The sequence below is a fragment of the Gopherus evgoodei genome, chromosome 24, assembly GCF_007399415.2.
Source record: "Gopherus evgoodei ecotype Sinaloan lineage chromosome 24, rGopEvg1_v1.p, whole genome shotgun sequence".
NCBI lineage: Eukaryota > Metazoa > Chordata > Testudines > Testudinidae > Gopherus > Gopherus evgoodei.
In genome coordinates, this window is record NC_044345.1 from 10,020,010 (window position 1) to 10,043,081 (window position 23,072).

At 46.3% G+C, this 23,072-nt stretch overlaps 1 long non-coding RNA gene across 1 annotated transcript; it reads left to right on the top strand.

Annotated features, from left to right (window-relative positions):
* The first annotated feature begins 12,191 nt into the window (after positions 1-12,191).
* LOC115639387 lies at positions 12,192-23,037 on the top strand. Its single transcript, XR_003997651.1, has 3 exons — positions 12,192-12,202; positions 22,160-22,169; positions 22,910-23,037. It is a non-coding gene; the product is annotated as an uncharacterized LOC115639387 (long non-coding RNA).
* Positions 23,038-23,072: the final 35 nt, after the last annotated feature.

Here is a 23,072-nt window from a genome sequence, read left to right on the forward strand (position 1 = left end):
CTAGATATTTATGTAAATATATTGCAGCTAGTACAGAGTCACCCCAGTCTAGTACAAGATCAGATGGTTCGACAGAATACTGAATAGGGAAGTTTTGTCCAAGACATCAGGAACCAGGGGAGGTAACAAATGGATGTCATGGAACACGTCAGGTGGAATATTAGTTGTTTATCCCAGTTGTTTGTCTCAGTCTATAAAAGTCAGGGTATTTTGCCTTAACCCCCTGTGTGGCCGAGGGGACAGCAGAGACTCCCGCTGCTGACTGAGCAGCTCCTTGCCACTGGGCACTCATGTGTTAGTGTACCTGTAACCACGGAGCCAGGGCGCTATGACTGTGCCTTGAGGGCAATATACCCGACCAGCTGCCTTTGTCACCAAACTGTGGCCTGTGGTCGTTCTTTATGAGTAGCATCGAGCTCTGCTGAATGAGCCGGCTGCCTTAGCTGCTATTGGCAAAAAGCACCGAGCAGCCTGAACGGCATTACCAAAGCAACAACATCCCAGCCTCAGCACTTAGCAACACCGGTGACCCTGACCACTGAGCCAGTAGGTGACAGACTGCCCTCTGCAGGGATTGTGACTTAACATAACAGAAAATGATGAGCTAAGGAATGCTCTATTCCCCTCCCTTCAATCCACAGATTTGAATACGTTTTAGACATGCTGGGTAATGGAAAGAAAATGGTCCATATGAGTTTAAAGAACAAAGTGTGGAAACATGGCCTGGAATCTGTAAGGCTAGGGCAGAGACTGTCGCCTTGAAAAATAACAACAGTAAGAAATGGACAATATTGCAAACTGTGGCCAGGATGGTTAAGACAACACACCCCAACATTAGCAGGGCAAGTAACAGAAACAAACAAAAAAACTTAGAAAAAGCAACAAAAGCAACAGACACTGTGGGACTAAATCCAAGTTTTGCAAGAGGAGGTAAACACTGCCCCTCTCCTCTCAAAGCCAGGATAAAAACCAGAGGTACAAGTTCCCAACTGCTTTTACCCACAGAGCCCCACTCCTCCGCTTAGAGCTAATAATGTAACCTTCTTTCTCAAATATTTTTACCTGCTGGTTAAGTTTTCCTTTGTATCCTTTCTCTGTTTACTAAATTCGCTGCTGCTGTCTGTGCTTTAAGGTAAAACGTGACAGAGTAAATTCACTTCTCTCAGCTCAGGTCTTCCTCTCTTCCTAGGCTGCTCTTCCCCCCACACCTCCTGCTTCTCCTCACTTCTGCTTTCTCTTTGTTTTAAAAGTTATAGTTATTACATGCCAAGTAACAGAAATGTTAACTCTGCTTCTAATCCTAACCACTGACTAATATTTAAAATATGGGCTTTTCTCTGTTCCATTTAATAGTATTTTTTAAAATAATTGTGTTTGTTTTGCATGTTGCTCTGTGTTGTATGTTGTATGTTGTATGTTGTGTGTGTCGTGACTATTTTTTGGTTTCAGTTTTGTTGGAACAAAAATCCATTGTATTTCTTTTTTTTTTTAATATAAGTGACACCACAGTTTTTGAATATTATGCTTGGGGTATAACAATCATAATACCAACTAATTTTTTTTACAAAGCTCAGAAGGCATATATATAGAGAGATAGAGATAGATATGGAGATATATAGCCTCAACTAATAATGCTATTGCAAACAAAAATAATTCTCCTTTATTAATTACAGATTTTTTTCTTGAAAGATGTGATCTGGGTCCTAGTGGGGAGCCAGGTATGGTCACTCAATTAGGGTGAACTGCAAAGAATGGAGCAGTCAATCCCCACAAAGCTGGTGGATATTCCAATACTTAGATTTACCAAGTCAGTATAAAAAAGGTTCTTTATTACCTTACTGGTTACTCGGAAGTCCAAACAACACAGTTCCCTTAAAGTGATCCAGCCCCAGACCTCCATCCAGGTACCTAGGTCAAATATGATGATTTCTGAAAATCTTATTTCATCATACAAAAGAAAAGGTTCTACCAGTTCCAAAGGACACATTATCTCCCAGGTTAATGAATATTCCAGATCTTACCCAAATACATGCTACAGCCAGTTCTTATTAACTAAACTAAAAATTTATTAAAAAACAAAAGAGAGAGTATGGTTAAAAGATCAATATACATAGAGACACGAGTTCAATTCTTAAGATTCAGATTCAGAGCAGAGATGGTGAGCATTGTAGTTGCAAAAAGTTATAGTACATAGGTTATAGTCCAATGTGCAAATGTCATGTTCAGGGCGTACTAGCCTAACTGGGACCTCAATCTTGCAACTCAAACTTCCCCTGATGAAGTCTAAGCAGATCTGAGATGACAGAATCAGGACACAAGGATCTTTTTATACAGTGTCCTAGCATCCACTTGACCACACAGTCCTCATTAAACAATAAACTTTTGATGTAACCTTTTGCTTTCTAAACACCTCTAGTAAGTAGTTACACAAATTAATATAGGGTAATTTATCCATTAGGCAGTCTATTGCAAACTTCAAAGAGACATATAGACAATGACATTATTTTACCCAAGAGTCATCCAAATGTTAATATTCCCTTTTGATCACTGAACCAATCAGTGACAGACAGAAACTGTTTAGGGGTAGCATCTAAGATACACACAATTAGTATTACTTCTAACAATATATGTTTACATTTCAAAGTTCTCTCCTATTTAGCTTGAATGGCCCTAATTATCATTCACATACTGTTCTAACATGACTTTAAAGGTGGGCTTTGGGTCATTGAGCCTGCAAGCCGTTTAACCGTTTCTAGCCATGTGTCACAAAAGGAAAGAATGTAAGGGGAAAACCTTAATATTAATGCAAAGTTAATAGTAACAAAATGTCAGCTTCTTTTTAGGGTTTTTATAAACTTGTTTGAGCCCTTATTAAATATTTAAAAGATAGTTATAAAATGTTATAGAAAAATGTTTAAAAATAGAACAATATATACTATGTCTCATTATGTTGCAAACCAAACAGTTTCAAGGGGTTTTGTCTCCCAATCAAAGCCAAATGTCATGAAAGTTTAATATGCTCAAAATGTGTGCATACACCTGTATTTAAAATTCATTTTCGTTTAATTTTTATACTTTTTTTCTTTTATGTTAGATTAAATGGAAGTAGTGGCTGTTAAAGCATGCTTCCAGACAGTTAACAAAAGTTGAATTGGTATGGCAAGCAAATTAACTCTAAAAAGCTAATAATTGGGAAAAATCGGAACAAAAGCATAGCTTGCATTATAGAAGACTTTATTCCTATTATAGTGTAAACAAACTAAATTAATCTGTATATCAAATGTGGGTTATTGAAAACAAGAGAAATGTAAAGCAAACAAGAATAAACTTTATTATGTTAACCATCGGCTGTTTAAGGGTGCATCCCACACCAGACACCAGAAGATATCAGTATACAATGAAGAAATGCCCAGGCATCAGGAGTAGCAGACTGGTCAACCAATTTCAGTGTACCATATATGGACAATTGAGTATGCAGTCATCTAACAGAGACATTATAGAAACCGCTATTTGACCAGGTTTAACTGTTGTTTAAAAATGTATATTACTCAGCAAAGTAAATTCAGGATGTTTTTGGAGAATGTTGGGGACAACTTCTGGTATGAGTGCTGGATGAACCAACTGGGGCCATGCTCCTCTTGACCTGCTGCTTACAAACAGGGAAGAACTGGTAGGGGAACTAGAAGTGGATGGCAATCTAAGCAGCAGTGACCAGGAGATGGTTGAGTTCAGAATCCTGACAAAAAGAAGAAAGGAGAGTAGCAAAATATGGACCCTGGACTTCAGAAAGGCAGACTTTGACTCCTTCAGGGAACTGAAGGGCAGGATACCCTGGGAGGCTAATATGAGGAGAAAAGAAGTCCAGGAGAGCTGGCTGTATTATAAAGAAGCCTTATTGAGGGCGCAGAAACAAACCAGCCCAATGTGCAAAAAGAACAGCAAATATGGCAGGCAACCAGCTTGGCTTAAACATGAAATTTCAGTGAGCTTAAACTCAGAAAGGAAGCTTACAAAAAGTGGAAATTTGGACAGATGACTAGGGAGGAGTATAAAAATATTGTATGCATATGCAGGGGTGTAATCAGGAAGGCCAAGGCATGATTGGACTTGCTACTAGCAAGGGATGTGAAGGGTAACAGGAAGAGTTTCTGCAGGTATGTTAGCAACAAGAAGAAGGTCAGGGAAAATGTTGGACCCTGACTGAAAGGGGGAGGCAACCAAGTGACAAATGATGTGGAAAAAGCTGAAGTACTCAATGCTTTTTTTGCCTCAGTCTTCACGGACAAGGTCAGCTCCCAGACTGCTGCACTGGGCAACCCAGTATGGGGAGGAGGTGAGCACTCCTCGGTGAAAAAACAGGTTAAGGACTATTTAGAAAAGCTGGACATGCACAAGTCCATGGGTCCAGATCTAATGCATCCAAGGGTGCTGAGGGAGTTGGCCGATGTGATTGCAGAGCCATTGGCCATTATCTTTGAAAATTTGTAGCAATTGGGGGAGGTCCCAGATGATTGGAAAAAGGCAAATATAGTGCCCATATTTTAAAAAGGGAAGAAAGAGAACCTGGGAAACTACGGACCAGTCAGCCTCACTTCAGTCCCTGGCAAAATCATGGAGCAGGTCCTCAAGGAATCCATTTTGAAGCACTTGGAGGAGAGGAAGGTTATCAGGAACTGTCACCATGGATTCACCAAGGGCAAGTCATGCCTGACCAACCCAATTGTGTTCTATGATGAGATAACTGGCTCTGTGGTTATGGGGAAAGTGGGGGATGTAATATATCTTGACTTTAGCCAAACTTTTGATACAGTCTCCCACAGTATTCTTGCCAGCAAGTGAGTAATAAGATGAGGTTCTGAAACATAAGTCCTTGTATCAGAGGCCTGGTATGAGGCCTGAGGCCTGAGCTAAAGTCATGATCAAGACTTTGCTGATATAAAATAAAGTTAAGCTGTGAGCAAGAGGCAGGCCCTGCGCACAGAATCTCGCATGAAGAGAGCTGATGCTGCAAAAAAACACATACCTAAAAGGTACTGGGCACAAGAGATGTAAACATGGTCCAGGATGGTACCAGAACACTCGAGCACAAGCACATTCCCCCTCAGATAACAGGAACATGCTGACCCATCCGAAAAACAAGGTTAAAAGGATAATATGATGGATAGAGCTGTTTTGCTCAAACCAACATGTACAAGGTAATAGGTGACAGGTAGAGGGGTTGTAGCTCAATACGTCAGGAGTGAGGTGTAACTTGTTTGTATCTGTGTATAAAAATGGACCTCTGAGGGGTTATCTTTGTTTGGCCTACAGGGCAGTGATAAGTCTCACCACTGACTGAGCCGGTCCATTGTCAGGGAGCACATATGTACTAGCAGAACTGTAGACATCTGATCCAGGGAGCTAGAGACTATGTTTCATTTGGCAATAAACCTGGCCGGGTGCCTTCATACCTTATCGAAGTCTGTGGTCATTGGGGTTTCTCTCGGGGTCTGCTGTGCCAGCTATCTGCGCAGAGCCAGGCCAGCACACAGCGGAAACACACACACGCAGCCATCTGATATCAACATTGGACAGAGCAGAGCACCACACTGGTGACCTCTGGTGACCTCTGACGACACTTGGGGAGACGGAGGAAAACCGTACATGGCGAGGGGAGTGTAGGAAGTAGCCCAGGGACACCAGACAGTAGTTTGGTTGTGTTGTGTTTGTGCCCAGGTCAGTGTGTTTCAGGCAGATCCCTGCTGACCCAGTGGCAAAACACTCCACCATTGTTAGGACACTAGGCTGGGACCCAGTGGAGTAGGCTGGACCTGGGTCTCCCTTCCCCCTGCTGCCAACTCCACTCCTGGGGTGGCAGCCTCCCCACTTTAGGCCAAGAGGCCTGGGTTTGTCTGCCGTCTGCCAGAGCTAGGACATCAGACTGTTCATGCTCTATCTGGCCTGAGGGCCCGAGCCCCTGGACTGTTCATGCCCTGCCCGGCCTGAGGGCCCGAACCCCTGGACTGTTCGTGCTCTGCCCGGCCTGAGGGCCCGAGCCCCTGGACTCAGGTAACTCAGCTGGGTGTGTGGCACCAGCTGTTGTCATGCTGGGTGATAACAGGGCCTGGAGAGGCTGGCTGTGTGTCACCAGCAAAGCAGTGTGAGAAAAGGACCAGCAACGCTGGGTGAGTAGAGGGGCACAGCAGTTCCCATGGCTCCCAGACTGCACCCCAGGGGTGACAACGCCTCACAAGGGGTAAATATCCTCCCCATAAAAAGACAAAGAGCAGGGGATGTAGTAGAGAGATAGAGCCTGGAGCACTGGGTCTGATGCTAGATCTGAGGCCAGAACCAGAGGCTGTGAACCAAAGTCAGGCCAGGTATTAAAGCAGATAATCTTCTAATACATGAACTTGGCAAAGCTGTTGCTAGTGCACTAGGCACTGGATATTTATATAAATGCATTCCAGCTAGTACAGAGTCACCTCAGTCTAGAACAAGATCAGGTGGTTTGACAGAATACTGAATAGGGAGGTTTTGTCCAAGATATCAGAACAAGGGGAGGTAACAACCGGCTACCACGTACCCCAGGTGCTATGGCTGTGCCTTGAGGGCAATAAACCTGGTCAGCAGCCTTTGTCACCTTTGTGCTGATGGTCATTCTTTATGCGTAGCATTGAGGTCTGCTGAATGAGCAGGCTGCCTTAGCTGCTGTTAGCACCAAAGCACTGAGCAGCCTGGACGGTATTACTGAGGGCAACGACATCCCAGCCTTCAGCACTTAGAAACACCCCTCACTCTGCACGTCTGACAGAAAATATCTTTCAAACCCAGGCTGTCCCCTGCATACCACTGACCACTTCCCCTTCCTTTTCCCCAAATAGCTCACAGTCTCACCAGAAACTTTGCGGCTGGGGAACTGGGGCCCGGAGAGGCCACGTGCATTACCAAAAGTCACACAGAACATCTGTGGCAGAGTTGGGCACCACCCCCAGGGCTGGCATGTCCCAGCCCAGTCCCCTAATGACAAGGCCAGCCTCCCTCTCAGCCTTGACCTAAACAGAGTCCCACAAAGGCCAGTCCCCAGGGCCTAGTGAGGGCTGGAGGTAGATCCCTGAAGAGAAGCATCCCGCTAACTGATATCCTGCTGCAGCTAGTGCAGTGTGTATCTCAGTGATCCAACGCCGAGTGTGGGCACTGTATGTGAGCAGGGCTCTCCCGGCCCGTCACCTCGAGCCTAATACCCCAGATGCTGGGGCACTCTGGATCAAGACCTGGATTCTCAGCAATTTGTATTAAAAGCTGGAATGCAAAAGGCAGCCCTTCCTCTATGCTCTCTATGGGGGATTTCCCAGAGTGCCTAGCGTTGGCCTCACCCTGCCCCACCTCCCGCCACACTCCTGATGACTCCAAGAAGCAGTGTGAGGCCAGTGCTGAGTGCGCTGGGAAATCTCCCTGTCTAAGGTTACCACATTTCAAGTTCCCAAATAGAGGACACTGCTGGGGGAGTGGAGGAGTTGACGGGGAGAGGGGTCCCATTCCTACTGTACAGTTTCTTTCTATTTTGAATATCTAACTGTGGCACTTTGTACCTCAAAGCAGCACTCTGGAACCCCCATATTCACCACTGTCATACAATTATGACATGTTCTTTACAAGGTCTGCCTTGTGAGGTATCATTTTAAAAGTCTTGATCTGTTGAAAATTGATATCCTGTTGGATTGTATGTGCTATCATTGTATGTGGAGTTACGATGTTTTGCTATGTTTGTGTTACTGAAATATATTGTGAGGTTGGGAACACCCACGAACAGCTTTTCTGGTGAAACAATGGAGGAGCCAGACGTGCTGATGACTCATTAAAGGGAATCCACACTCCCAACGACTATCCGAGGAACTGTCCACAATGGAGACTTCTCAGAGGGAGCACCTAGACAATGGAGACTGCTTGAGTCACATCATAGCAAAGATCTTTCCAGCAAGCTGGAAGAAACTATAAAAGTGGGGAAGTGACATCATCACTTGGCCTCACTCCCCTCACAACTCAACACCTGGAAACACATCTGGAGAACAAAGACTTCGAACTGTGGAGGTGGTGCTGGGTGGAGAAGAGTTCCAGCCCGTGTATTGAAGATTTGTAACCTGTTTGTACTACTATCTATCCAGGTGAGACACTGCTTGATTCAAATCATGTTTAGTTCATGGAACTTAGACTGGGAATTTATTTTATTTCTTAGGTAACCAACTCTAATCTCTATGCTCACTACTTATGATCACTTAAAATCTATCTTTTTGCAGTGAATAAATCTGTTTCATATTTTACCTAAAACTGTGTGTTTGGGTTGATGTGATTGGGAAAATCGGCTCAGGTTTCAAAGGCTGGTGCATGTCCACTTTCCTTCATAGAAGTGGTGATCTTAATGAATTTACACTGGTCAGACTTCTGACTGGTGCAAAATGATAGAGTTCTGGGGTGCAAGGCTGGGGAGAATTGGCTGGAGCCTCTCTATCGTTGGTTCATGAATGGCAGGGAGAAGTGTTCAGTTGGGTGTGTCCTTGCCTGTGGAAGGCTGCATAAGGGCAATCCCTGACAGCGGTTTGTGGCTTAGCAACAGCATCACAGTGTGAGGGGGAGCACAGGCTAGTAGGACAGAGGGCTCCTAGTCCAGGTTGTACTCCAGGAAACCAATCCCACTAACATTTATAAATAGCAAGTGTAAGAGCCTCAAAAATAAATATAAATCAAATTTAAATGTACCTTTTTATATGCAGTCAGTCCTTTCCTACTGTACTTCTTCCTGTTGGGCCAATGCATGTTTCTCTGTAGAGCGTATCTCTCTCAGCAGTGGTTGATGGCTCATCAAGTAGCCATGAAAGTGTTTGCAAGACATGTTCCTGAAGTTGTGCAGTACAAACAGGATCCCTTTCTGTGCCTCATCAATCAATATTATGGCACCCTTACTTCTGCGCTGCTGCTGGCGGCAGCACTGCCTTCAGACCTGAACACCAGTGGATGTGAACGGAGCTGCTGCAGCCCTGACACAGCTGAGCAGTTCAATGCTTAGGCGCCGGAGAGATCCTCAGGCCAGCCTGGACCTTGCCTGTGGGGCCTGATCTGGTAAGCATGCTTAGAGCCTGCCCTGCACAAACCCCAGCTGAGAAGGAAGTGGTCCCCCAACAATCACTCCCTCTCCAGGACAACTCCCCCTTTCCTCACCTCCCTGTTGAGCTCAGAGGCTCCAGGGCTGTGATCTCTGCTCCCATGTCCCTGCTGCCTGCCAACCTGCCACATGAATCCACTGCTGGCAGTGTACCTTGGGCAGAGCCCATCCGTGTGAGGTGTCTGGATGGAGACTCCTGCCCAATGTGAGTCTCTTGTTGTTGTATTACTGTAGTGCTGAGGTGCCCCAGTCATGGCCTGGACCCCACAGTGCCAGGTGCTGGACAGCCACTGAACTGAGAGATGGTCCCTGCCTTCAGCCATGCACAGTCTGTGTCTAGGGCAAGAGATGACAGGTAGATACAGACAGACGGGGAAGCGCAGGGAAGCAATGAGGCAGAACTAGTCAGCGTGAGGGGCAGTGATCTCCGCTCACCAGCAGCCTGAGGGTTGGTGAGTTTTCTGCAGGAATCAGGGCAAAGCGGAGGAGCGAGGATGATGAAGGGGTTGTGTGGATGCTCAGGGAAATCTTCCTTCTCCCCTCAAGCTGGAGGATGCACCAAGGGACTTGTTTGAAAATGGAGCAAGCGGACGCTGGAGGCTGGCAGCACGGGCTGATCAGAAGTGGGAGTCCACACGTGGATAGCATGTAACTCCTTCATTTGGGGAGGCTGAGCGCACCGAGGCCACGCCCTGAGGCCCACCCCCATTCAGCCTCCTGCCCCAGACACCCCACCCATGCTCTGCCTTTGGCCCCATTTGGCCCCTTTCCCGAGGCTCCCACCCCCACTTGTGACTCTTCCCCCACACCCATCGCTTGTGCCTCTTTTCTCCATCCCCTGTCCCACCGCCTGCTGCTCACACCCATACCCCAGGTCCCCCCTGCTCGCCAGTTGGCCGACAAGCTGGTTACTCACTACTCACATGCACCTCCTCACCTGCTGCAATGAGGCTCCCATGTGGGTGGAGCAGGGACAGGAAGAGGCGGTGCCTTGGGGGAAGAGGACAAGTGGGACCAGGGCCTTGGGTCAGAACGTGGCCGGAGCCACAGCTGGGTAACCCACCCTTATGGCAGCAGCGCGTTCCAAAGGCAGCAGGTAGGCTGTTTGGGGAGGCTTAGCCTCCTCTGGCCACTTACACTCACTGCCTATGAGACCACATCTCGACAGTGTGTGGGAGGCAACAGGTAGGTGGCTGTGAAGGGCCTTGAAAGGGAAGATGAGTAACTTTCTGCTGTCTGACCCCAGCCCCTCCACGAGATACCCAGGAACCAAAGGGTGGTCTCAGGTTCCCATGACAGAGCCTCTCTGGGCCTCAGAGCAGGCTCCACCCAGCATTTCTATTGCTTTCACTAGTTCCATTTAGAAACGGATGCAATTTAATGTATGCAACCCCCTGTATGCAGTTACCCCATTATAAACACCTTCTATCAGCAGAGCTTTTCTGAGTAATAAAGCTCACACTGGAAAAACAAGGAGTCCGGTGGCACCGTAAAGACTAACCGATTTATTTGGGCATAAACTTTTGTCAGTAAAAAAACCTCACTTATAGACTCATAGACTTTAAGGTCAGAAGAGACCATTATGATCATCTAGTCTGACCTCCCGCACACTGCGGGCCACAGAATCTCACCCACTCACCCCAGTAACAAACCCCTAACCTGTGTCTGAGTTATTGAAGTCCTCAAATGATGGTTTAAAGAACTCAAGCTGCAGAGAATCCTCCAGCAAGTGACCCATGCCCCATGCTGCAGAGGAAGGTGAAAAACCTCCAGGCCCTCTGCCAATTTGCCCTGGAGGAAAATTCCTTCCCGACCCCAAATATGGCGATCAGTTAAACCCTGAGCATGTGGGCAAGACTCACCAGCCAGCACCCAGGAAAGAATTCTTTATAGTAACTCAGATCCCACCCCATCTAACATCCCATCATAGACCACTGGGCATACTTACCTGTTGATAATCAAAGATCAATTGCCAAATTAATTGCCAAAATTCACTTCTTCAGATGCATGGAGCAAAAGTTACAAGCAGCTTCAGACAGCTCTGTCCGTCTCCACACTGGGGGCACAGAGATTTAACTCGATCAATTTCTAAACTGATAGAGTTAAATCAATACAAAAACTTAGAATTGCCCAGTGGTCAGTTAGTGAAATCACCCCTGTTCACGCTGGTGTCACTGAGATCCCAGCCTGTTTTGGTACATTCTTCTACAGCGCAATACTCCTAGATAGATCGACAGACTAGAGAGAGGTAATTGAAACAAAGCATTTTGTTCTGTGACAAATTAACATTTTTTTGAAGGAAAGTTGTCCGCATGATCCCTGGATCTCTAATGGATTTTCACCCCAAGGCTGATCAGGTTTGGACCTTAGGTATAAATCCAGAACAAGTCCATGGACTCCAATGCGGTCACTCTGGATTTACACAAGAGTAACTGAGATCTGGATCTGGCTTCTCTTGTTCCAGTTGTTCAGGGCAGTTGCTGAAAGTTATAAATTATACGTTGAAATGGTATTTGTTATGAACAGCTCAACCCCCAGCCAGCTCTGACATTCAGTGGTATATGATAAAAGTGTAGTTCTACAGGACAGCCACCTGCTGGCAGCACAAACTTAGCAATATCTCCATGAATTCTGCTACATGTGGAGTTGCACAAGAACCGGAATTCCAGTTTCACAGGAAATTCTGACCTTTCAGAATTGGGGTTTGTTCCAGAACAAGGTGAACTGGTCAATTCCAGTGTTTATCTGTGAGCCAAATTTTTCAAAAAAAAATTCATTTTGGCTCAATTGAAACATTTCATTTCTATAAAATCAAATTGTTATGTTTCCGTTTTGAATTTTCTATTTGAGATATAATAACGTATACCAAGATAAAATACGTTTCTAAACAAAATGTCCTTTCAAAGCAAAATAATCCATGAGGACTTTACCACTTTGTTTTGATTTACTTGTACAATAAGGATAACAACATTTCATTATTCTTGCATCTAAGATCTGAGTGAACTTTAACCCAAACAGCCACAATTGATCACCTTGGTAACGTATCTATTGATCACTCTGGGTGTGGCCTCCCTCAGAGACAGCTCAGGAGGAATCTCTGCCCATCCCTTGGGCTGCAGAGGTAGGATAGCCACTCCCACCCCACCGGAAGCCAAGGGGCAGGACAGGAAGCAGAAGTACAAAAGGCGGGACCTGTAGGTCAGTTGGGCTGGAGTTGCTGAGGGAGACGCTTATTGCCTATTGCCAGAGTGGGACATCAAGGAGGAGCTCCTGGGACTGCCACCTGAAGACTGACCAGAGCTCCCAGGGCTGCTGGCCGACCGAGGTGCTGATGAGTGGCTGGGGCTACTGCTGACCACTGATCCCAGGAAGTGGGAGAACACCTACAGCAAGGGGGGCCAGAAAACCCTGGCAAAAATCTAGGGGGAGGATATGACACCTCCCCCCCCAGGCACCTCTGGCTTCTGTCACCACAGGGTTTCAGCCCCATGGGGAGTGCCTGCCAGGGCTCAGGACTTGAGCTCGAGCGGGGCTGAAGTTCTGAACCTTGGCAGATGCCTCCCACAAGGCTGAAGCCCTGAGCCCCGGCTACTGCCTCCCCCAGGGCTGAAGCTCTGAGATCCTCCTCTCTGCAGGACAGAAACCCCTACTCTGACCACCCTACCATGGGGCTAAAGCCCCAAGCCCCGGCAGGCACACCCCCAACTCTTGAACTTCTGAAGATTGTCATATCCGGCTCAGAGGGTCAGTAATTTTGCCACAGCCGATCTATGCAAATAAACTCTGCTTGTGGGGTCCTTTCCTCCAGCTGATCAATAGATGACAGGTACGAGCTCAGTCAGATCCCTGGAGAACTCAGTCAAATAGTCAGGCCTCTAACGGACATAGTTACAGCAATACAGAACCTGTGTGACGACCAAGCCTAAGTCCCAAGTGTTGGGCACACTAATGTAAATACAATGTGGATGTCATGACGGCCATGCTATTACAATGTGCCTTGAAACATCCCCTGAGCAGCACGGCGGCTTGGAAACATCTAAAGTCAGTTCCTGATACCAGGCCACGAACAGGAAACTGGGCAGACTTGCCAATTGATTGTCTATTTTAGATTTTCTATTTAGAAAGCCGTTCCCATCTTGCTCACCGATCATGTCCCCAGCTCCCTGTTCTGCAATTTCTCTGCAGCCAGCAGCCCGAAAGTAGAGTATTTCCCTGTGGTCCTTATTTGGCTCCAAGAGCTGGTGATGGGGATGCCCCAGCAGGAAATTAAGAACCTTGAACTCTGGATTTCAGCAGTAAGAGGAGCAGGAGGTGGTGATTTGGGGAACATTTTGCTTTGAAATATCAGCTGAGCCAGACAATTACAAGGAAGGGTCTGTGGTTCAGGCCCTCATGTAGACTCTGGGATGCCTATGTTCAAGTCCCGCTCTGCCACTGACTCCCTCTGTGACCTTGACCAAGTTACTTCCAGTGTGTCTTGACTTCTAAGCAAGATATGTGTTTACAGTGTGAGAGCTAATGCATGCTGCTGTCTTGCTGTGAAAACAAGGCACTGTAGCTTTTCCTGCAATGTAGCTAGGTGAAGTCGAACCCGGGTAGAGTGTGCAGTGCTGACCTCAGCCACCTACGTCACAGTAAAATCTGCCTAGGCCTTGTCTACACTAGGGTTTTACAGTGAGAACTGACACTCATTAGTTATCAGCCTGAAACAAAAATACCTCATTTGGCAGAAAAGATTGAGACCCAGAGAGGCTACGTCTTTCTCCTAATCTGTAATGACCCTCTCTTACCTCACAGATAAACTGCGAATATAAATACCCTGAAGGTGGTGAAGGCTCAGATACTGCAGTGGTAGGGGCCAGATATACACCTGCAAGAGACAGACAGATTCTGTCAAATGAGGGTTGAGAATCATAATCGACTTTAACTAGTTCAAAAAAGTTTTCCTGATCTGATCATCTAGTCTGGCTGCCATGGTTGGGTTGTGAGCAGCCAGAGCACACAGTCATGAGACAGGAGTCAAGAGTCAGCTACACCAGGATGCCAAAAGCTCAGAAGCAGGAGACAAACTGGAAATCAGAACCATGAGTCAGGACAGGTCAGGCTACTGGGGAGTCAGAGGCAGGGGACAAACTGGAGTTTGGGAACCTCAAGTCATAGGCCAGGCTTCAAGCTGCCAGTTCAGATAGCTTCCTGTTCCTATTCCCGGCTTTAGTGGGGCCAAGCAGAGAGCTGGGGTGTGGCTGTGTGACATACTGGGTTACAGTCCAGAGGGCTGTCACCCCTGCCCTGCAACCTTGAGTACCTTACTGTAATAGCTCAAACTGGTCCTTCTACCATGCAAACCTTGCCCTGAGTGTCTGTCTGTGGCTGCAGCCTGCCTGCCACACCCTTGCTCTCACAAGCCTTGGGTTTTTGTTTGTTTATACTTGGAGATATATCTATCTCCTAGAACTGGAAGGGACCTCGAAAGGTCATCGAATCCAGCCCCTTGTCTTCACTAGCAGGACCAAGTATTGATTTTTGTCCCAGATCCCTAAGTGGCCCCCTCAAAGATTGAACTCACAACCCTGGGTTTAGCAGGCCAATGCTCAAACCACTGAGCTATCCCTCCCCCCAGGGTGACCCCAACATGCCCCCAATCCCAGATTTACCCCGAGAAATGTATGTCCTGTGCTGCCCAGCCCTCTCCTGGACAGTACAAATATATGAAGACTGGTATTCCTTTAAGGTAATAATATACCAACTTGTATAGAGTTTCCCAGACACTTCAACTTAAGCACACTGATCTAGATAAAACAGTAAAACAAGTTTATTAACTACAGTGAGACAGATTTTAAGTGAGTACAAGCCATGAGGCATAAAAATCAGAAATGGTTACAAGAAAAATAAAGATAAAATGCTCACTAGTACAGAACTTAGCAAACTATGTTAGATCCAAGCAAAAACCCTCACTACCAGCTTCCAGCAAGATTACTGAGCAAACTCTTCCGGTGAAGACCCTTCCCTCAAACTCCAGTGGCTGTTTTCTTTTGTCTTCTCAGGCACAGAGAATGCGATGGGCAGGGAGAGAGAAAGGGGTGTCTTGGAGAGTTTGCTCCTTTTTAGAGTTTCAAACACCGCCTTGAAAAACATTTCCAGCTGGGAATTACGAGACAAAGAAGGACGTGGAAGGATTTTCCCTGTTTTTCCTACCTGTTTGAGCTTCCTTTTTTATTCCTTCCTCCTTGATGACCCTGTTTACTGCTTAAATGAAAATTAAGGCAAACACACCCTGCTTTGTCCAAGACAGGCCCGTTTGACCAGTTTCGTGCTACGTGAGTTTTGAACACCATGCAGGGGAATCTGGGAACTTCACATACGATGTTGCCACAGATATTTTATTAGGACAATACTGACCAGCAAATGGTGGCACATCACAAGTCACATCAAATGATGCTGTAAAGGTGCAGGACTCACCTCCTGCTGCTCATCTCAGGGAATTAGCTCTTTTCCAGCCTCCAGAGCACCCTCCACAGGCCAGTGTCCCGCTTGTAGCTAGCCCCATGTCTCTCCCAGACCCCAGTGCCCCTTTATCTGGGTCTGCCCCCTGGTAATACCCCACCAGTCTTTATGGGTCTCCCCTCTCTGGGAAAGCCCCAACCCTCTAATCCCCACCTTGCCTCAGTCTGGGCTACTGCCAGCCATCACCAAGCCCCTGCAGACTGCAGTGTAAAAGTCACTCATCATAGGCAAGGGGGTTCAGACCTGCTGCCTTTCTCTGCCACCCAGTACCTCTCAGGGCCTAGGACCAGGCCTTTCAGTCTGAGGAGTTGCCAGCCTGGAGCTCTCCAGCCCTGCTTCACTCCAGTACCCTTTAGGGCTCGGGCAGCTAGATCCATCTACCTCCTCAGCTAGAATGTGACTCTACCAGCTCCTGGCTCACTGGCCTTTTATAGGGCCAGCTGTGGCCTGACTGGGGCACAGTCAGCCTAGTAGCTGCTTTATCCCAGCCAAAGCCCTCCCCAGGACTATTTTTAATCCCTCCCAGGCAGGAGCGGGTGATCATCCCGCTACAGATACATTACAAGTTATACCTTGTACAAAGTTGATTACACTAGTAACTATGATGCGAATAGGAGGGTGTGTTCCATCACAGGCTGTTCCCATGAACCCTATGAACCAAGATTTGGGTCATGACACCACCCCCTCCCTTTCCCCTCAGAGTGATGTGGGCCCAGATTTCTCATAGTGGCTCCTATGGAAGGAGCTTGAATGTTTTCTGTTGGCTCCAAGTGTATTCCTCTGGGTTGTAACCTTCCCAGTCAGTCAGGTACCATAATTTACCCCCTTTGATCTTAGAACCAAGGACTTCGCAAACAATGTATTCCTCCTGGCCTTGTACTTGCGCTAATGGGGGTGGTGATTGGTGTCTTTGGAGAAATGTGTTCTCAGTGTAGGATTTTAGAAGTGAAATGTAGCATATAAGGTGGACTCTTAGGGACTGAAGGAGCTGGAGCCTAAATGTGATCAGGTTGATTTCTCAGCTAAACCAATATGAGTGAAGAAACTGGTAGTCTAATTTCTGAGGGGGGTCTGTGCATGCAGAGGTGTTCAGGAGAAAGTCATAGTTGACAAAGAAGGCACTATAGCCTGTGGATGCCTGGTCTGCATTATATGAGAATTTGGGATATGGTAACAGTGAAGACCAGTCACCCTAGTGATGGTTGGTGTAGCATTGTAAATATTGCTCTAGGATCTGATTGATTCTTTCCATTTGGCCATTTGACTGAGGATGGTAGGCAGATGACAGGTGCACATAGACTCCTAATATATGTAGGGGGCTCATGCCAGAAATGGTCAGGAAACTGGGGACCCCAGTCAGAGGTTACATGCTCTGGGAAGCCATTAAGACAGATTACGTTTTTTATCTGAAGCTGGGCCGTTTCCTCTGCAGAGGGTAAACCCAGGCAGGGAATAAAGTAGGTCTTTTTGGAAAAGCAATCCACCACTGAAAGGATAGTCATGAAATCACTGGGTTCTGGCAGTTCCACCACAAAACCCAAGGAAATGGCCTCCCATGACTGCGATGGGGTGTCCAGAGGTTGGGGGAGAACACAGGGGTTTTGGCATGGGATCTTGGTGTGGGCATAAACCTTGCAGGAAGAGACAAAGGTCTCTGTTGTGGGGCACAGACGGGACTTCCAGAAGAACTGGGACATTAATAATTGGGTTTTTTATTGCCTTAAATGTCCTGCCAAAGCAGAGTCATGGCAGAGTTGAAGTGCCGCCATTCTCACAGGTCCTGGGGGAACGCAGATGTAGTCTCTTACGAATGTGATCTGCTCCTGGTTGTCGTGTGGTTCTCAGTCGATAATGGCCATCTCGTCAGATGGAGTTCAAGAGACAGAGGCAGAACAAATGAGCCTGAGCAGATCCTGGCAGTGTGTCGCAATGAGGAAATTATGGAACTTAAAAATTTTGGCTGGTTCTGGGCTGGGGCCTTGTGGGTTGGAGCCATATCTTTGGGACAAGACATCAGGCTTGCCATTTCTAGGTTTAGGGCAGTAGGTCAAGATAAAGTTGAATAGGGAGAAGAACAGGGCCCACTGGCGCTGTTTTTGGTTTACGGCCTTGGCCCTCTGCAGATACCCTAGTTTCTTGTGATTAGTAAAGACTTGGACTAGATGATGGACCCCTTCCAAGTACTGTTGCCTCTCTTCAAAGGCGGTCTTAATTGCCAACAGCTCTTTGTCCAAGATCTCATAGTTTCACTCAGCAGGGGTGAGTAGTAGGCGATAGGATGCATTGCTTGGGTCCATGCTTCTGGAAGAGGACTGCCCAAAATCGCTGTGCTGGGGTGTTGGCTTCCTCAGTGAAAACTTGCGTCATGTCTGGGTGGACCAATACTGGAGCAGTAGTGAAAGCAAACTTTAGCTGCTTGAATGTGTGCTGAGCCTTGGGCAACCAGTGGAACTGGCCGTTCTTCCAGAGTAGAGCAGAGAGGGGCTCAGCTTATTTTGAAAAATTCAAGATGAACCTCCGGTAAAAGTTTGTGAAGCCTAAAAAACATTGCAGGGGTATGCCCAGAGGCAGACAGCCTGGACCTTTCATGGATCCATCTTGATTCCTTCCAGGGACAGTATGAAACCGAGGAACTCAGCTGAGGTCTGATTGGATGTGAACTTCTCAGGTTTAGCATAGAGACTGGGTATCATAGTCTCTCCAGAATTGTGAGGTTGTGATTGATGTGTTGGCCAGATCATCTGAGAAGATCAATATATTGTCTAACTGACCCAGTAGATGTTATAGCACATTGTTAAGACTAAAATTTTGTCACACATATTTTTAGTAAATGTCACGGACAGGTCATGGGCAATAAAGAAAAATTCATGGAAGCCTGTGACCTATCTGTGATTTTTACTAAAAATATGCATGACAAAATGGGGAGCTACAGACTGGCCTGTGTATGCCCTGGAAAAGCTACACTCATACGTTTGGGGACGGCGGTTCCAGCTACAAACCGAACGTGCTGCGCTAGAGTGGCTTCATACTGCCAAGGGAAACAACAAAAAACTTCTTCAATGGAGTTTAGCTCTCCAAGATTATGATTTTGAAATTCAACACATTTCAGGAGTTTCTAACAAAGTAGCTGATGCACACTCCCGTGAAAGTTTCCCAGATTCAACTGGTTAAAAATTGTCCTTGAAATGTGGAAAATCTTGTAGTTTTACATAATTAGTGGTATATGTAACGGTGCATGTGTGTTATTAATCGGTTTATTCTAAAGTTCTAGGGAGAAATCACCGCCAGTGTGGTTCCACACTGTCTGAGATTTGGGGGGCGTGTCATAAACAGATAGTTAAGGGTTAATGTCTCTTTTACCTGTAAAGGGTTAACAAGCTCAGTGAACCTGTCTGACACCTGACCAAAGGACCAATAGGGGGACAAGATACTTTCAAATCTTGGTGGAGGGAAGTCTTTGTTTGTGCTGTTTGTGGTGTTCTTTGTTCGCGCTTGGGGCTAAGAGGGACCAGATGTGCAACCAGCTTTCTCCAATCTTTCTAACACAGTCTCTCATGTTCATAACAGTAAGTACTAGCAACAGTGGGTTAGCTCAGTGGTTTGAGCATTGGCATGCTAAACTCAGGGTTGTGAGTTCAATCCTTGAGGGGGCCATTTAGGGATTTAGTTGGGGATTGGTCCTGCTTTGAGAAGGGGGTTGGACTAGATGATCTCCTGAGGTCCCTTCCAACCCTAATAATCTATGATTCTATGATAATACCTTGACAGGGACCTACACAAATTAGAGGACTGGGCCCAAAGAAACCTGATGAGGTTCAACAAGGACAAGTGCAGAGTCCTGCACTTAGGACGGAAGAATCCCATTCACTGTTACAGACTAGGGACCGAATGGCTAGGGAGCCGTTCTGCAGAAAAGGACCTAGGGGTTACAGTAGACGAGAAGCTGGATATGAGTCAACAGTCTGCCCTTGTTGCCAAGAAGGCTAACGGCATATTGGGCTGTATAAGTAGGAGCATTGCCAGCAGATCGAGAGATATGATCATTCCCTCTATTCAACATTGGTGAGGCCTCATCTGGAGTACTGTGTCCAGTTTTGGGCCCCACATTACAAGAAGGATGTGGAAAAATTGGAAAGAGTCCAGCGGAGGGCAACAAAAATGATTTGGGGGCTGGAGCACATGACTTATGAGGAGAGGCTGAGGGAACTGGGATTGTTTAGTCTGCAGAAGAGAAGAATATGGGGGAGATTTGATAGCTGCTTTCAACTACCTGAAGTGGGGTTCCAAAGAGGATGGAGCTAGGCCGTTCTCAGTGGTAGCAGATGACAGAACAAGGAGTAATGGTCTCAAGTTGCAGTTGGGGAGGCTTAGGATGGATATTAGGAAACACTATTTCACTAGGAGTGTGGTGAAGCACTGGAATGGGCTCCGTAGGGAGGTGGTGGAATCTCCTTCTTTACAGGTCAGGCTTGACAAAGCACTGGCTGAGATGATTTAGTTGGAAATTGGTCCTGCTTTGAGCAAGGGTGTTTGACTAGATACCTCCTGAGGTCTCCTCCAATCCTAATATTCTATGATTCTACTAATCAATTAAAGACAGGTAAAGCTGTCACAAACATCTTGGGATTTTAGACCCTGCTTTCAATTTCCTGATTTCAGTGCATTCAAAATCTCATACTGAATAGTTCAGTAAAAGAGGACGTGTTTTTTCCTCTCTGAGTTCATGTACATTTATAATTTGGTGTGAACTTCACTAATCTCTTTGCCTTGAAGATCTCCTGCTCTAGGGAGTGCAGAAGGTTCAAATACACTGAGTGTTACCTTGCCTTGCTTCTCACTCTGCTAGCTGGAAAGATGATCAATTCTGATATTAACAAATAGCCTGACCCAAAGCGCACTGAAAGAAATGGAAAACTCCCCTTGGCATCAATCTGTTTTGGATCAGACCCCTTACAGTGAGTGGGAACACTACATTCCTAGGAAATAGATGAAAATTGCCCTCCTCCCACAAAAACAAACAAATCTCTTTTGCATTGAACTTTTCCATGGAAATGTCAGCATTTTTACAACAAAAAAATAATAATCAATACAAATATTGTTATTAGGAAGTCCTAGCAATGTAGGGTGGAAGGGACCTCATGGAGTCAAGTCAGGCTCCCCATGCTGGGGCAAGACCAAGTAACACTAAATAAACATCCCAATGGATGTTTCTCTGACCTGCTCTCAAACACCTTCAGCAGTGAGTGGTCCAGATGTTGATCTGTCTAGCTGAAGTTCCTCACGCTTCCCTTCAATTTCCATCTCCATTCAAAATTTTGGATTCATCCGCAAATGAGAAAAAAATCCACTAGTCTAGATAACCAAAATGGTTCCTTTGGGCTTTGGAATCTATGACTAAATTGAATTTCCATTGTTTCGGCATCTCTTAAGATGTAGCACGAGACTCCACTGTACATCAGATTTATTGTTGTGGTACCCATTGCTTCTATCTCCTCCTCTGCCTCTTCTTTGACTCAGAGCGCAGTGACAGGAGAAATGACTCCCGGAAACTGCACCAGAGTGGCTGGCTTCATTTTCCGGGGAGTCACTAACAGTCTAAAGCTGCAAAACATCCTCTTTGTGTTCTTCTTGGCCATTTATTTCTGCACACTGGTGGGGAATGTCTGGATGATTGTGCTGATTAGCGTTGACTCCCAATTCCACAGCTCCATGTACTTTTTCCTCAGCAACTTGTCCCTCTTAGATGTTGTCTCCTCCCCTGTGATTGCCCCCAAGGCGATGCTCAGTTCCCTAGTGAAGAGTAAAGACATTTCTTTCTCTGGGTGTGTGGTTCAGTTTTTCCTCTTCTCCTTCTGTGCCGATGAGCTTTGCCTCCTGGCTGTGAGTGTCTATGATCGCTTTGTGGCCATCTGCAATCCATTGTTTTATGATGTCATTCTGTCCAAGAGAGTCTGCTTCCAGCTGATGGCTGGATCTTCCCTATGCGCCTGTGTCAATGCCACTGTGCACACTTGAACTGTATTCAGTCTGTCCTTCGGCCACGCCAATGTGCTCAATTGTTTCTTCTGCAATATTCACCCACTCCCAGAAATCTCCTGCTCTGACTTTCGTATCAATAAGCGAGTGCATTTCTTCTTTGCAGCCATTGAAACAATAGGCATCATTCTCATCAACCTCATCTCCTACACTTATATCATCTTTGCCATCCTGAGGATCTGCTCCACAGCAGGAAGGCACAAAGCCTTCTCCGCCTGTGCCTCCCACCTGGCTGTTGTTTCCATTTTATATGGGACCTTGATCTTTACATATTTATGACCCTTTTCTGGCAGCTCAGTGGAATGGGAGAAAATGGTGGCCATGTCCGATACCCTTGTGATCCCCATGCTGAACCCCCTGATCTACAGCCTGAGGAACAAGGAGGTGAAGGATGCCCTGAGGAGGACACTACACCAGAAAATTATTCCTCATTGTATGCAAATATGGGGACTGTTTTTTCTGATCAGTACTGGAGTGCAGATATGAGCTAGTTCTCGCTCATTAAGTCATTGTGCAGAAATTTCTGTCATCATGTGACTTACAGGAGAAAACAATATGGAAATGGAACTCGAGCCCGATAATGAAGGAAGGCGCCATTTCCCTTGAAAAACAGTGTCCAGGAACTGTTTATGCACTGATATGTGATTTCTGCAATAGACACCTCCCACTGCTTGATCCACTACCTTTTGAACTACGTTGGTTAACTTAGCAGCTGATATAAAGAGGAGATGCTCAGACTGTAATTATTTCCATTTGTCACCGCTATTACCTCAGTTCCCACAGCCCCCCCCCACTTAAATAAAGTGAGGGGCACATGAAGAGGTGTTTTGATAGCTAGATAGTCAGACAGATGGGTCTGTCCAGGGACAGACAGGTAGACACTAGACAGACGGATGTTTTGCTATGGGGATAGATAGACAGAGACATGGTTATGTCTCGGCTTAGACAGACAGAAACACGTCATTAGACAGACACAGGAGAAAGGAAGGATGATCCAGAGGTTATCGCACTTGCCTAAGACTTGAGGGGTCTGAGTTTAAATTCCGCCCCCATTGCAGACTTCCTTTGCAACCTTGAGCAAATCACTTAGGGCCAGATTTTTTAGAGGGATTTCAGTTCCTAATTCCCATTGAAATCCATGGGATTTATGTGGCCTAAATACCTTTAAAAAACCTGGGTTAAGTCTCCCTTTGCCTCTGTTTGCCACTTGTAATATGGAGGTAAGAGAAGGAGGGTTGTAAGCAAGAGATAAGAAGTGATTCTTCCGCCCTACTCCGCGCTGATTAGGCCTCAACTGGAGTCTTGTGTCCAGTTCTGGGCACCACTTTTCAGGAAAGATGTGGCCCAATTGCAGAGAGTCCAGATAAGAGCGACTAAAACGTGAGTGCCATGT